Source organism: Delphinus delphis, chromosome 18 (genome assembly GCF_949987515.2).
Source record: "Delphinus delphis chromosome 18, mDelDel1.2, whole genome shotgun sequence".
In the NCBI taxonomy this organism is placed as follows: Eukaryota; Metazoa; Chordata; class Mammalia; order Artiodactyla; family Delphinidae; genus Delphinus; species Delphinus delphis.
The window spans coordinates 52,370,964-52,387,171 of NC_082700.1; positions in this window are offsets into that span (position 1 = coordinate 52,370,964).

Genomic DNA, 16,208 nt, shown 5'->3' on the forward strand with positions numbered 1-16,208 from the left:
CAAAAAATGGGCAGAAGACCTAAATATACATTTCTCCAAAGAAGACATACAGATGGCCAAGAAGCACATGAAAAGCTGCTCAACATCACTAATTATTAGAGAAATGCAAGTCAAAACTACAATGAGGTATCACCTCACACCAGTTAGAATGAGCATCATCAGAAAATCTACAAACAACAAATGCTGGAGAGAGGGTGTGGAGAAAAGGGAACCCTCTTGCACTGTTGGTGGGAATATAAATTGATACAGCCTCTGTGGAGAACAATATGGAGGTTCCTTAAGAAACTGAAAATAGAACTACCATGTGACCCAGCCATCCCACTACTGGGTATATACCCTGAGAAAACCATAATTCAAAAAGACACATGTACCCCAATGTTCATTGCAGCACTATTTACAATAGCCAGGTCATGGAAACAACCTAAATGCCCATCGACAGAGAAATAAAGAAGATGTGGTACATTTATGCAATGGAATATTACTCAGCCATAAAAGGAACAAAATTGGGCCATTTGTAGAGATGTGGCTGGATCTAGAGACTGTCATACAGAGTGAAGTAAGTCAGAAAGGGAAAAACAAATATCGTATATTAATGCATATATGTGGAACCTAGAAAAATGGTACAGATAAACCGGTTTGCAGGGCAGAAATTGAGACACAGATGTAAAGAGCAAACGTATGGACACCAATGGGGGGAAGCGACGGGGGGGGGGGTAGTGTGATAAGTTGGGATATTGGGGTTGACATATATACACTAATATGTATAAAATGGATAACTAATAAGAACCTGCTGTATAAAAAAATAAATTAAATAAAATTCAAAAAAGGAAAAAAAAAGACGCAGAAGTAGAGAATGGGCTTGAGGACACGGTGAGGGGGAAGGGTAAGCTGGGGCGAAGTGAGAGAGTAGCATTGACATATATACATTACCAAATAGATAGCTAGTGGGAAGCAGCTGCATAGCACAGAGAGATCAGCTCAGTGCTTTGCGACCACCTAGAGGGGTGGGATAAGGACGTTGGGAGGGAGATGCAAGAGGGAGGGGATGTACGTATGCATATAGCTGATTCACCTTGTTATACAGCAGAAACTAACACAACATTGTAAAGCAATTATAGTCCAATAAAGATGTTAAAAAATTAATTAATTAACAGAAATACTGTAAAAAATAAGTAAATAAAAAATAAATGTAATTCCAATTTACACATCTTATCAGAACCAACTAAGTCGGTATTCAGCTATGTTCCCTGTTTTATTTTGGTTTTTTTTTCCTGTACTCTTAATTCTTTGACCTTTCCTTTGTTTATCTTTCTCTTTATTATAAAATCCTAGAGTGGCTACCAAATTTCTCAATGCATCCAGTAAATCCAATTAGTAACCTCAATTTGAATGATAGTATGTCTTGTCTATTCATCCCTGTATCTGAATCTCTGTGCCAAACAGGTTGAATGTTTCACAATCCATTTTCTGTCTCTTATTTCTGGCCTATAAGTAGGATGTTTTAGCTGAGTCAAACAACTTATTTCCTTCCACCTGTGCAAGCATTTATCATCAACTTTTTATGTTTTCTGCACATTTTTACTATTATTTTCTCCACATTATGTAGAAATCATAAAAACTCTGAGCAAAAATGAGTTCCTATGTGAATAATACCGTTCTCTTCAAGATATACAGGAATCACTCCTGTATTTGTGTATGGTATATTTGCAAACACATGTGCAAAATATTTATTAATCTATTTTGTTTCACCCTTTATGCACAGTTTGTCTTCTGTTGCAAAGAGCATAGTACAGTGCGTTGTGTTTTTCCAATCTTTTTTATTGTGGTAGACTACACGTAACATAAAATTTACCAGCTTAATCATTTTAAAGTGTATAGTTCAGTGATATTGAGTCCATTCAGATTATTGTGCAATCATCACTACCACTCACCTCCAGAATTCTTTTCATCTTGCAAAACTTAACCCTGTAACTTCCCCCAGGCCCTGGCAACCACCATTTTACTTTCTGTCACTATGATTTTGACTACTTTAAGTACCCTATATAAGTGAAATCATACAGTATTTGCCTTTTTTGTGACTGGCTTATTTCACTTAGCACAGTGTCTGTGGTGTTTACTCATGTTGTAGCATACGTCAGAATTTCCTTTCTTTTTAAGGCTGAATAACATTTCATTGTACCTATATACCACATTTTGCTTATCCATTTCATTCATTCATGGACACTTGGGTTGCTTCCATGTTTTAGCTATTTTGAATAATGCTGCGATGAACGTGGATGTGCAAATATCTTTTTGAGGCTCTGCTTTCCATTCTTCTGAGTATATACCCAGAGGTGGAATTGCTAGAGCATAGGGTAGCTCTATTTTTAATTTTTTTAAGAAATGTCATGCTGCTTTCCACAACGGCTGTACCATTTTACATTTTCACCAACAGTGGAGAAGGGTCAATTTCTTCATGTCCTCACCAACAATTATTTTCTGATTTTTGATGGTAGCTATCCTAATTGGTGTGAGGTAGTAACTTCTTTTTATTATTAGGATGATTTGGCCTATTTAGAATAATTGGATAGCCTACTTTTGTTTCTACTGGTTATTTTTGACTTCGTGTATGAAACTTTTTTGTTGTTAGCAAATAACAGATAATACATACTGCTCTCATTTCCTGAATATTGATCCATAGTGTTTCTGACACCAAATGATCAGTGACCTTGAACTGATGACAATATCACATGTACTTCCTAACCTCAAAATTTGCTTTTAAAGTCAGAAAAAGTGACTGGCCTTTTTTTGTCTGTTTAATGACTATATTTGAATATATTAAAAATTACTTTAGGTCTCTTTGTTTTTAGCTGTGATAATGGTTACTATGATTATATTTTAAAAGGAGTTCTTACTTATCGTGGTAATCATTTCACAATATATGTAAGTCAAGTCATTAAGCTGTACACCTTAAACTCATACAGTGCTGGAGGTCAATTATATCTCAATAAAACTGAAAAAATAAAGACAAAACAAAATATTAAAAGTAAACAAAAAGAGTTCTTATCTTTTAAAGATACCTATTAAAATGTTTACAGAAAAAATGAAATAATGTCTGAGATTTGCTCCAAAATGATCCAGTGGAGGATGGAGGGTAACAGCAGGTAGGTTATAGATGAAAAAAGATAGGGCATCAATTGATAATTGTTGAAACTGGGTGATGGATCTGGGGAGGTTTGTTATATTAGTCTCTCTACTTCTGAAGAAATTGTCATTTTTCATTATAAAAAAAAATTTTAAGCTGTGTTTAATCTAGTAAGTTAAGTATTTTAAAGGATAATATTTGTTAAGTAAGGTGAGTGTAGCCTTTCAATTAATGCAGAAAAGAAAAAAGTGAAATAAAACATGTATATCACACTCACATATTGCTTTTCTTGCATTTGATCCTTACCATAGATGATTGTGCAGTTCTCAAATGATATTAAGCTTTTATAATATTAGAAAAAAATTTTAATTACTAAAATTTGTATAATTAATTGAATAAAATTGGGGCAAAAACACGTTACTCATAAATTGATACATAATGCAAACATGCTACTTTTGTCAAAAGACATAATACAGCTCTGTTCAACAGAACTTTCTGCAATGATGTAAATGTTCTGTATCAGTTTTTTCCAATATAGTAGCCACTATACATACAGCTATTGAGCTGGTTGGTATGACCAAGTGGCTAGTGCAACTGGGAAATAAAAATTTAAATTTTATTGATTTTCACTCGTATTTTTAAGTGCTTTTCATTAGAAGTTCTGACAAATTATATTTGTCAGTGAAGATGTATATGCCTTTGACAAGTGAAAAACATCACAAAGTTAGTCCATAAATTAAAAATTGAAGATTAGAAGTCTAATAATACTTGATCTGAAATACTTTATAGATGATGTTAAAATTCAAACTGAGAAAGCATTATAAGTTATCTCCAAATAATGTTATGTATTTTAAATTTAGTCAATTACATCTATCTTGTTTTACAATTATAGTTTTTAGTGTAACATACCAAGGATTTTTAATAGCTAATAATAGGTAACATTTATAGAATCCTTAGCAAATGTGAGGCACTATTATGACATTTTATATATACCTAATAATTTTCTATATATTCAATGTGTTAAAGATTAACACATTTAATCCTTATACCAAACCTAACAGGTAGGGACACTATTAATAGTTCCTTTTTTTTTTTTAAGTAACTTACTCAGGTTGGTGCTAGCAACTTGTGGGATTGGGATTTGAACCCAGAAATTTGGCTTAAGTTCACATTCTTAATTGCTTTGTTATAGTTCCTCTCCAGAAATAGTTTGCCTAGAAAAGGATTAAGAAAGAATGATTAATTAGTTATTAAAATGTGTTCATAAGGAGTTCTCATCACTTTGGAAAAATCCTATGCAATGTATTGCATTATAAGGTTAAGTGAAAAAGGATATAAAATTGAATACAGAGAATCATTCACTATGTTTATTTCTCCTTGCCCCCATAAAAAACTATGCTTAGGAAAAAAGACCAGAAGTAAATATTTTGTCTATCTTTTTTATATGTTCAAATTTTCTATAATAAGAAAAATGTTTATGGGACTTCCATGGTGGTCCAGCAGTAAAGAATCTGCCTTACAATGCAGGGGACGCGGGTTTGATCCCTGGTCAGGGAACTAAGATCCCACATGGCGCAGGGCAACTAAGCTCATGCGCCACAACTACTGAGCTCGTGTGCCTCAACTAAAGAGCCTGTGTGCCACAAACTACAGAGCCCACACACCCTGGAGCCTGCGCGCCACAACTAGAGAAGCCTGTGCACCGCAATGAAAGATTCTGCAATCCTCAGTGAAGATCCTGCGTGCCACAACTAAGACCCGACACAGCCAAAAAATAAATAAAATAATAAATAAATAAAAATAAATCTTAAAAAAAGAAAAATGTTTATGAAAAAACTTTAGTTATTAAAATTATAAAGCATATTTAAAATTTCTTTTTGGTTAATATTAATATTTGGTATTAGAGGAACTCTAAATTGAGATTGTTATGAACGTTTATTAAAAATTCTCCTGAAAATTTTGGCTATTTATTTTCCCATATGCTCACTCTGAGAATGACTTAGTTGACTCTGAAGATACTTTTATTTCTAATAAGTTATCAAGTCCATATTCCTTAAAGATATGATTTTACTTATTTGTCTGATAAACAAAATGAAACATTTTTTTCCCTGAAGAAACGAGTCATTGGTAGTCCTTAAGACTGAGCTCTTTGAACTGACATTTTAACCTCTCTAAGGCTGGCAAATAGATTGTGGGTGGAATAAAAAGTACATGTTTCACAAATGACTTTTGTCTTCCTTCATTGATCTGAGTACTTTAGAAACCAAAAATACCTTTTGGATATGCCATATGTATACGACCTAAGATGGCTTTTCCATAAAGCAGGGACTACATTGCACACACTAGTCTGGACTTCTCCTGAAATGTATGTAACAGACTTTTTGAATTGCTTACTATCAACATGAATCATTATGCTACCAGCTGCCATTTACTGAACACTGACTATCTGTAAGGCACTACACGAGGTATTTTGTTATCTTATTAAATCCTTACTCCAGTCCAGTGAGCTGGGTAATTTCATTTCCATTTTACAAATGAGAAAATTTATATGCAAAGAGAAAATTCAACATGGCCAAGGTCAGTTGCTATATAAGTGACAGAGCCAGCTTTCAAATTCAGGTCTGCCAGGGGTAGTAACTGTGAAGATTTATAACATATAACGAAATATTATGCAGCCTTAAAAAAGGAAGGAAATTCTGACACGTACTACAACACAGATGAACCTGAGGAAATTATGCTAAATGTAAGAAGTCAGACACAAAAGGACAAATAATGTACATTCCACCTGTATGAGGTACTCAGAATAGTCAAATTCATAGAGACAGAAAGTAGAATGGTGGTTGCTAGATGCTAGGGGGAGAGGGGAAAGGGAAGTTAAAGTTTAATGGGTAGGGAGTTTCAGTCTGGGATTATGAAGAAGTTCTGGAAATAAATGGTGGTGATGGTAGCACAACAATGTTTGACTGTATTAATGCCACTGAAATGTACAGTTAAAAAGAGTTAAATGGTAAATTTTACGTTATATATATTTTACCATAATAAAAAGTAACTCATGAAAACTCTTTAGCAGAGTTCTAGCCCATTATAGAACAAATACAACGTTGAGGATCATAAAAGTCTCTACCTATAATAATAAATGGAAGTGGGAAGGGGAGATCATTAGTGCGATGACATTTAAGTGGTCAGGCCTAGTTCTATTTATATTTAGGATAAATGAGGGAAAATTTCATAGAGAACTATTAGATATTTCCTAAACCTCATTTACAAAGTGTGATATTTTGGTTACCTTTTGGCATATTGCCTTGTTGATATCAAAAATGCTTTAAAAAATAAGACAGCATCCTAAGAATGGATGCTATGCATCTATTACATAGCAATGAAATGAAGGCTTGAATCAATTATAGTCAATAAATCAATAATGAGGGCCTACTTTATGCAAGGTCCCATGTTAGGTACTGAAAGTAGACACATCTTATCCTCTACAGCCAGCCTGAAGGCAGGGGAAGTACAAAAAGCTGTAAAAAAGAGAGGTGAGCAGGCCAAACGGCTAAAGCCTTTTGAAGGGAGCATTGAAAGGAATAGACAGAGAGATGGCAGCCTGACACAGAGACAAACATGCTCACTCTCACTCTCTGAAACTAAAGGTCAGATATGAAAATATATTCAAATAGACCAGATGATGATGGATAGTTCTGTACCAATTTATTCCTCCTGACCCTATTTTAGAGTATGAGTCCCCCTGTCCCCACCTTTGGCATTTTGAACACACGCATAAGAGAAGGAGGCAGAAAGTGAAGGTTTGGTTATGGTATGGTTATGGTTACCCTTTGTATGGGAGTAGAGACAGAAAGTGGGCCAAGGGTATTTCTGGGGTTCTGGAAATATCCCATTTCTTAATGGGTACTGGTAGCATAGGTTCAGTTTATGGAAAATCTTTGTGCTGTACACTTAGGAATTTTACTTTTCTATATGTATGTTTATTTCAATAAAAAAATTGTTAAAAGTGAAATAAAAACCAACCCAGCAAATCCCCTTTCCTTCACTGATTTGTGACCTCTGGTAAATTCCTTAAGATTCTAAGTCTCAGTTTCCTGATATGTAAAATGGTAATAACAATAGCACTTACAGCATATGTTTGCTGTGAAATATAGTGAGATATATATGAAGCACTTAGCAAAAATGGCGGCAGCTTTCAACAAATGTTAGCCATTATTATGATAATTACAATGGCTGACAAATATACTATGGAATAGTTTTATTCCTGGATAACAACAACTGATGTACTTTCTATGGTTACACAGATTGGAGCTATTACTTATTTTATGATGACTCACGTAGAGCATAAGCCCAGTCACTTGGCCTAGTTGGGAGGCCTAACCAGCTTCTGTGTTCTTTTAGGTAGTCTCTATCTTCCCTATATTGTAATATTTATTCCACATTTTAAGTGTAAAAGGTATTAAACATCACTTTTTTTCTGGCAGTCACTGGAAAATGAAAGAAAGGAAAAGGGTCTTCAGAAACAATTACCCTTTTTATTTGTATGGTTACATTTCGTTTGAACTTCAATATAACCTGTGAGACAGATAAAGATCTGATATTAAAGATGAGTAAACCAGGGGCTTCCCTGGTGGAGCAGTGGTTGAGAATCTGACCGCCAATGGAGGGGACACGGGTTCGAGCCCTGGTCTGGGAAGATCCCACATGCTGCGGAGCAACTAGGCCCATGACCCACAAACTACTGAGCCTGTGCATCTGGAGCCTGTGCTCCACAAGAGAGGCTGCGACAGTGAGAGGCCCGCGCACCGTGCGCTCGCCGCAACTAGAGAAAGCCCATGCGCAGCAACAAAGACCCAACACAGCCAAAAATAAATTAATTTATATGAAAAAAGTCCAATAAGCCCACCAGAATGGCTAAAATTAAAAAGTCTGAAACACCAAACTTTTGGCAAGGTGGTGAAGCAGCCAAAGCTTCCATACATCGTTGGTCTAAGTGTAAAATGGTACACTTGGAAATGGTACACAGACTTGGAAAAAAGTCTAGTGGTTTCTCATAAAATTAAGCATACGCCTACCCTATTACCCAGTAATTCCACCAAAGAGAAATGAAAACCTTCGCCCACAAAATGATTTGCACAAGAATATTCCTAACCACTTTGTCCGTAAGAGCCAAAAACCGGAAACAACCCAAATGTCTATCAACAGAGCAATGGATAAACAAACTGTCCTATATTCGTACAAGTTATACAATGAAATACTATTCAACAATCAAAAGGGATGCACTACTGATACACACAATAACAGGATCAATCTCCTAAACTTCTTGCAGAGTGAAAGAAGCTTTGTAGACTATATGCTGTATGATTCTAGAATAGGCAAAGCTCATTCGAAGTGAAAAACGAAACAGTATAGTGATCACCTGGTGGGTAGGAATCAACAGGGAAGGGTCATGAGTGAACTTTCTAGGGTGACAGTAATGTTCTTTCCCAGTGGTCAGGAAACTTTCTCTGTAAAGGGCAGAATAGCAAATATTTCAGGCTTTCTGGGCTCTGCCTCAAATACCCAATTCTGCCACTGTAAATGAATGGCATGGCTGTGCTACCACAAGACTTTATTTACAAAACAAGAGTTAGAATGTAGTTTGTTGATCCCTGCTCTATATTTCAAAAGGGATTTGGGTTACACAGATGTATGTACTTGTCAAAATTCATCTAATTGGCCATGGAAGATTTGTGCATTTCACTATATGTCAATTTTACCCTAAAGGAAAAAAACCATAAAGAAATATTGAACTCTAGGCTGATGATAAGCATGTGGTTGGCAGTGAGGTACACTGATATCTGCAACCTATTTTGAAAGCTCAAAAAATAAGATGGAGGGGCTTCCGTAGCGGCGCAGCGGTTGAGAGTCTGCCTGCCAATGCAGGGGACACGGGTTCGAGCCTGGTCTGGGAGGATCCCACATGCCGCGGAGCAACTGGGCCCGTGAGCCACAACTACTGAGCCTGAGCGTCTGGAGCCTGTGCTCTGCAACAAGAGAGGCCGCGACAGTGAGAGGCCCGCGCACCGCGATGAAGAGTGGCCCCGGCTCGCCGCAACTGGAGAAAGCCCTCGCACAGAAACGAAGACCCAACACACCCAAAATAAATAAATTAAATAATTTAAAAAAAAAAAAAGATGAGTAAACCAGCTCAGCAAGTTCAGTGACTTACTTAGGAGCCTCACTGCTAAGATATGGCATAGTTGGGACAAAAGCTATTAGAAAATTATGTGGATCATTCAGGACGTAAATGAAGGTGATTAAGGTGAATAGTAAGAGAATCTTTGTTTGAGCAATGGTGTCCAATGCAACTTTTAGTGATGATGCAAGTGTTCTTTATCAGCACACTGTCCAACACGGTAGCCACTAAACACTTGTGGCTAGTGTCACTGAGGAACTAAATTTTTAATATTATTAATTTGAATTTAAATGGTCACATGTAGCTAGGGGCCACTGTATGTATGTGCAGCTGTATTGTCTCAGGAATCATGGTAAAATCCCATGGTCAGGGGCTAACTTTATGTGTTTAGGTCATCTTATATCCCAACCTTATATGAATGGACACGTATGTATGTATGGGGTTGGGATTGTTTGGTGTTTAAGCTTGCATGCATACAACTAATGTTAGGTATCTACTCAGCTTTCAAAGACTGTATTTTTGGAGGGTCCATTTATTGTATTTTAAAAAGAAGATATTTTACTTGTTTCCAAAGCAGCAACCCCTGAGAGAATTAGCAACTATTTCAGAATTAATCCTTTTTGGTGCGCGGGCTTCTCATTGCAGTGGCTTCTCTTGTTGCGGAGCACGGGCTCTGGGTGCGAGGGCTTCAGTAGTTGCAGCAAGCGGGTTCTAGAGCGCAGGCTCAGTAGTTGTGGTGCACCGGCTTCGTTGCTCCGCGGCATGTGGGATCTTCCTGGACCAAAGATTGAACCTGTGTCTCCTGTATTGGCAGGTGGATTCTTAACCACTGCTCCACCAGAGAAGTCCCACATGTTGAGTTCTTGATGTGTCAGAGTTCTAAATTTTTGATTTTTATTGGTACTGTTTTGGATGGCTATTTCTTGCTGGATGTGGTGGGAACAGTCAATGGAGTATTTTGGATTGTTTTATGAGTTACTGCATTTGAACCAAGCTGAAAGTGGAGTGGCAGTTTCGCAGACAGCACTCTAAGGCTGCATTCACCGCTCTGAGCCTCAGTCTCCTTGTTTTAAAAATGAAGCGTTGGTGATCTGGAAGGTCCCTTCAAATGCTAAAGTTCTATGGCTCCATGAAAACAAACATTTGGATTCTCTCTTTTCCAAACAATTGGATTCTAAAGAAATTTCAGGGGCCTATAGTGAGCCAAATCATCTGCCCCATTCAAACCAAAAATAAACTAAACTTGATTTTCTACTCTATGTGCTATATTTATGTGTATGTGTGTGTTTTTGTAACATTGATGCTTTTCTTTTTAAAAGTCAGTATCTGGATGGTATGGTGTGAATGTTTGTGTCCCACCCAAATTCAAATGTTGAAAATCTAATGCCCAAGTTGATGGTATTAAGAGGTGGGTCTTTGGGACGTGATTAGGTTCAGAGGTGGAGCCCTCATGAATGGGATTAACGTCCCTATAAAAGAGTCCCTGGAGAGATCCCTCACTGCCCCTGCTGCCCGGTGGGAATACAATGAGAAGTCAGCGGTCTGAAACCTAGAAGAGGGCCCTCACTAGAACCAGATCATACTGCACTCTGATTTTGGACTTCCAGCCCCCAGAACTGTGAGAAATAAATTTTTATTGTTTATAAACCACCCTATCTGTGGTATTCTGTCGTAGCAGCCCAAACAGACTAAGACGCTAGATAAAGAAGATTTGAGCTTGGTGTCTTTACCCTTATTGGGGAAATAATGCCAGATTTCTCAGTGATCATTCTCTATAAGCAGAATTTACAGATATTTCATGGGAACTTTACATATTATTGACAGGTGAAGTGGGATACATTATAAATATTTTATTTATTCTAGGACATAACTTCCAGATATAAAGGGAATTCCACCCCTCCCCTCGCCCCCCTTTTTTTCATTATCTTGGCTTACTTTGGCTCTGTTAGGCCCTTAGTTTTTTCCCCCCGATTTGAATCTTAAGGCCAGGTAATGGCTATGAATTTTTTCCTAGTTCCAGAAAGGCAGCATCTGGTAAGTCACTCTGTCTAATTACTGTCATCATTTTGTCCCTTCAGATGTTGAATGCCCTTTATCCTCAGTACTGAAATCAGGCAACTTTGTTATATGGTGACCCTACTGTTAATGTTGTATTATGTTGTTAATGGTGAAGCAGCATACTGACAGCAGGCTGTTTAACGAATAAGGCCTGGTTCCTCTTATGAAGAAAGCAAGAGCATGATCTTTAACATGTTAAGAACACCTTGATATGTAGGAGCCATTTTTCTTTCCTAGTATTTTTTACTCTCCCACAGCTCCCACACACTTATAGTATTTGTCTTCTTACACGATGATCACACGTTAGTCAAGAGAAACCTGTCATAATAGGCAATATACTCAGTGCCAGCCCTGCGCTTCTGTGACGAAAGTGATTATCAGGCTTTCAGAGAAGAAAAGGAAACAAACAACAACACAAAAATGTCCTGCTTTAGTATGGTCAAAGAACAGCCTTCCGTATTCAAGGTAAAGCAAAGACCATTTTAATAACTTACAACTTAGCCCAATTTAAAATATGTAAAATCCTTAAGGTAAAATGGCTGTCGATTTGCTCACATTTGTTGCTCATGACCACACAAAGGGAAAATGAAAATGCTAAATAAAAATATTGTAGCTTATCGAAATTCAAACCTTTTCTAATTGTTGCCTGGTGGTGCCTCTATACACAACAGTACTTACACAAAAATAAAGCTGATAGGAAATAACTTAACATGAAAATTTATTTTAATTCTCTAAGCTAACTCTCTGGTACTTCCTCCCTTTCTCTCTTCTGTTCCCCCCGCCCCCGCCCCCCGCAACCCCGTCCTTTATTATACAGAGACAATTTCTGCTTGTAGCATTTAAATAAACATGTGATAGTCAGTTTTCTTTGTAAACTTGGTTAGGCTATAGTCTCAATTACTCAATCAAACACTAATCTAAGCATGATGTGAAGGTATCTTAGAGATATGACTAAAGTCCAAAATAAGTTGATTTTAAGTAAAGGGGATTAGCCTCGATAATCTGGGTGGGCCTGATTCAATCTACTGAAAGGCCTTAAGAGCAGAATTGAGGCTTCTCTGAGGAGGAAGAAGTTCTGCCGTAGACAGCAGCTTCCAGAGTTCCAGTGGCCTGAGTTACAGATTTTGGACTTGCCTAGCAGATCCCCAAAACAGGGTAAGCCAACTCCTTGCAATCAATCTCTTCATATCTATCTGCTCTTGGTCTGTCTCTGGTTGAACTCTGACTGATAAAGAACGTTAGCTATGGGGCTTCCCTGGTGGCTCAGTGGTTAGGAATCCGCCCGCCAATGCAGGGGACATGGGTTTGGGCCCTGGTCCGGGAAGATCCCACATGCCACGGAGCAACTAAGCCTGTGAGCCACAACTACTGAGCCCACGTGCCACGACTACTGAAGCCCGCGCACCTAGAGCCCGTGCTCCACAACAAGAGAAGCCACTGCAATGAGAAGCCCACGCACCACAACAAAGAGTAGCCCCCGCTCACTGCAACTAGAGAAAGCCCACGCGCAGCAATGAAGACCCAACACAGCCAAAGATAATAAATAAATAAATATATATATATATATTTTTAAAAAAGAACATTAGCTATGTTTTAGAGTCTTTCAACATACTGGAGGAGAAAAAAGAGACAAAGGAAGTAGATACCTGATTGTCAAGTTGCTCGCTTTACAAGATTTCCTCTCTAAAATTGTAGAGCTGAACAGATGACAGGAATGTCAGAACCAGTTAAATAAGGAACACCATGTGAAGCTAAAATGAGGTTCGAGCCTACAAACTGCTTAAAAAAATCCACATACATGGTAACAGAGATAAAACTGCAGTAATAATTATGCTTATTTTCATTTACTAAAATGACGATAGTGTCTTGTATTTTCTAAAATCTACTTTAGAATTTAATATACAGAAAATAATGGCTAGTGAATTTTTATTAGGTAGAGATAGAAATCTTCAGACAGAGAATGTGATTTTACCTCTTTTTGATCATTCTCTAGATAAATATACAAAATCATACATATTCCAAAGCAACGAACTGTTAGGACCTATGGTCACACTAACCATCAGTAGCTACTTGAGGAGTAGTTCTGTGTTGTAGAGGAAGGGATATAAAAACTAAAAATCACTGAAGAAGTAGGAAAATTTGGAGCATTTGCCTACCTGTGATTTAGGCCAGTGTAGATGGTCATGTGCAGGCAATGGCATGTCTGCTGCTCTTTTTTTTTTGCAGTACGCCAGCCTCTCACTGTTGTGGCCTCTCCCGTTGCGGAGCACAGGCTCCGGACGCGCAGGCTCAGCGGCCATGGCTCACGGGCCCAACCGCTCTGCGGCACGTGGGATCTTCCCAGACCGGGGCACGAACCCGTGTCCCCTGCATCGGCAGGCGGACTCTCAACCACTGCGCCACCAGGGAAGTCCTCTGCTGCTCTTTAATTGGTGGGAATCTCAACAAAAATCCTACACATGTATACACAGTTTAGCATACCTGTTTAGAGGTTCAGAGGAGGATAGGGAGGATAAGAAATTGGTTTACTTCTGGAGTGAATGCCTCTGCTTCTGGGAAGGTAAGAGGGATTCCCAGTGGGAAGTATGTCCAGGCAAAGGGGTCCCTGTGACTTGGCTTGACAGCATCACTTTAAAGAACAAAATCAAAGTCATTCTTAACAGGAAGGCTGTAGATACATTGTGTCCACATGAGAAAATGGTAACAATGGAGGGTACTGAGGGTTATTCTGGAGATGAAACATCAATTATGTGAAAGGGCAGTTGTAGTCATTGAACATAATTTTGATAATAACGTTCTATCACTTTATATCTTATAAAAAAAGAGTTGCCTGCCAACATTTCAGTTCTACTACAAGGATCAAGCCATCAGGCACAGCAATTGTCCTCTGACAGTGTGCCCTGAGGGGGATTCAGGATGGAGAAAACCAGAAAACATTCTGTGCTTTGAATATACTGGCCCTTAGATAGTTAAGATGCACATCTAAGGAAAAATTTCAAAGGACCCCAGATTCTTGCATCTTCCCATACGTAGATAAGCGCTAAAATCATTTTAACTTGAGATGTCTGTTCTTTGTGATTAGCAGTAATCTTTTTATGCTTGACTACATGTTTTTCCCAGCAAAAATAGTTCATAGATATCCTGGCTCCGCCCTTGCCTCTTCGGAGCAGTTCCTCAGAGCTATCTGAGAAGCTGTCTCAGAGCTGCAGTCCTCAGAAAGTTCCCTGAGTAAAACTTAACTCACAACGTTTTGCGTTTTTCTTTCAGTCGACAATATTGGTACTTGTCTAGGTTGGGCTCTCGAGGAAGCAGATGCTGATATGAAGTTATGAGTGCAGGAGATTTATTGGAGAGTTAACATCTGTGAGAGCAAAAAGGATTGAGTGCGGAGAGCTGTCACTTCATACTGCAGAGCTGACAAAATCTCAGCTAGCTCAGCAGGGAACTCTGAAGCAGAGATTGCCCCTTAAATGGGTCCAACGTGAGGCAAAAGTGGGGCTAGACTACTGCCTTGTTTAGTAAACAGCAGGGTGCAACCCTGAAGACAGCATGACCTCAAGGTAGAAAGCCAAGCCAAGGAAACATCAACAAAACTAACAGCTGGATGGCGCTAGGCAGAGTGTGCTTTCATGACAGGGAATCCAGCCATCTTATCTCCATGTCTGTCACACTGGCAGTGTGGCACTAGTTAAATTTTTGGTGGCTGTGTATTTGGAGATGAATATTGATTAGGCCAGAACAAGAGGTGTTAGTGAAGTGTACTCTAATTCTAAAATCCCACTTGAGTTTATAGTGGTAGACCACCACCAATTCCTTAGGTAACTAGACTTGTCATCACCAAAAGATAAAATATCAAATTGTCGCCACCAAAAGATTAAATATCAACATCTCAAATGTTGCTTAAGGGCTCTAGAATGATAAGAATATCATTACCCCCATATCTGCCCCAAAAAGTTGCTCCTAGTGGGACAACTCAGGGCCTCTGCTTGTGATGGCCCATTACAGGTCACACTGGCTTCGTGGAGAAATGGGCAAAAGGAGCTCAGAGTAGCTCTTTGGAGAACAATGAGAATCTCTTATTTCATACAGATCAAGGAGGTGGCATTTAAGGAAGTCAGATTGGCTCTTTGTGACACATCACTTTTTTTTTTTTGGGGTCTTCTGCAGAAATTTCACAGTAGTGGTGGACAGAAAGAGACAAGACTTGTTTTGTTTGTTTCTTTGTTCGTTTTAAGGGTGTATTATACCATGGTGCCTAATATAGTGGAGGCTCTGGAGTCTGTCACTACTTACGAGTGATTTGGCTTTGGACAAGTGGCTCTCGGTGCCTTAGTTTCCTGATTTGTTAAACCGGGATTGCAATCGTGCCTACATCATGGAACAGTTGTGAGGATGAAATGAGATAACACGTGCAGTTCCTGGCTTGGGAAGGGCTCAATACGTATCAGCTGTTACTCTACTTCTCTTCCTCCTCTTCACTGAAGACCCCCTTTCCTGTTGAATTTTGTCACCTCTCTAGATTAGCAAAACATTTACAAAACTTGGGAGGAGAGTAAAATTGAAAGAATTTGTTACTCTAACAAGATTTAGGATGTTTGCTTTTTGTCAGGATGTTGGTTTTCACCGGTATGTTCCCATTACTGTTCGGGTGTGCTAGGTGTAAAGAATGGCCTCTGTCCTGAGCAGCAGTCTATTTGAAAAACAAATGGACATATAAATGATTAATGAAAGTGCAACTGCGTATAAAATTAAGTTCTAAATGAACCGTACAGACCATAAATGGTGTAGGAATCTAATTGCATTTTGCTGAACTGGGGGTTGTTTTGATCATTGAAAGGTGATACCATTTGG